Genomic DNA, 969 nt, shown 5'->3' on the forward strand with positions numbered 1-969 from the left:
ACTTGGACGACCCAGTGCACTTGCTGGTTAGTTGTGCGGGATTGCAAAAGTGTTATTGCAATTTCGTGCACCAATAGGTAGGATACAGATTGAATCTCAATTTTATTTGATGAATTTATATTTTATATATGTATATGTTATATATTTATATAAAAATATATTTTAAGTGAATGTTAAACAAAATATTTTTTATTAAATATAAAAAATCTTTAACCATTAAAAAAATTATTAATTAATAATTTAATACTTTACATAAAATTCAGTTCTATTTTAAATTATCATTAAATTATATAATAATATTACATTTTTTTATAACTCGCAGATAAAATTGGATATTTGCGAATTAAAAATAAGTAGTATTAGAATTGAAATATTTTTATAAAATAAAATCTCAACCCATAAAATAAAATTAAAATTAGACAAAAACTCTACCCTACTTTACTCTATCCATCATCACCCTTACTTGGACTATTCTTCAGAACTTGACATTCCTTCATTTCTTGATCACTGAATTTAGGTCTATATTCTATAATCTCTACAATGGGATGATTTAATCTCCACATTTATATTATTGAAACTGTGCAATATTGGGGCGGATGGGGCCGGTATCATAATTATAATATAATTAAGAAATAATGACGAATTTGATTTGTTTGGCAAAGTGATGCCAAGTGGGGGGACGTACGTTCCTAAAGATAATTAACAAAATTAATTAGTTAATTAATAGTTATTTTATATATAAATTAAAGGAGAGAGCCGACTTCTCATTAGGGTTTATATATTGCCATTATTTAAATAAATTAATGCAAAGTACATCTTATTCATTGTTTTCTACCGTATGGAAATTTAATTATCTAATAGCCATATAATCTGATAGATTCCGATGTCCATATTAATCAACAACTTTTTCTAAAATCACACATTATATTAAATATATAATTATTTATGTTTTTTATATCAATTTAATAT

The sequence above is a fragment of the Arachis stenosperma genome, chromosome 9 (genome assembly GCF_014773155.1).
Source record: "Arachis stenosperma cultivar V10309 chromosome 9, arast.V10309.gnm1.PFL2, whole genome shotgun sequence".
Lineage (NCBI taxonomy): Eukaryota > Viridiplantae > Streptophyta > Magnoliopsida > Fabales > Fabaceae > Arachis > Arachis stenosperma.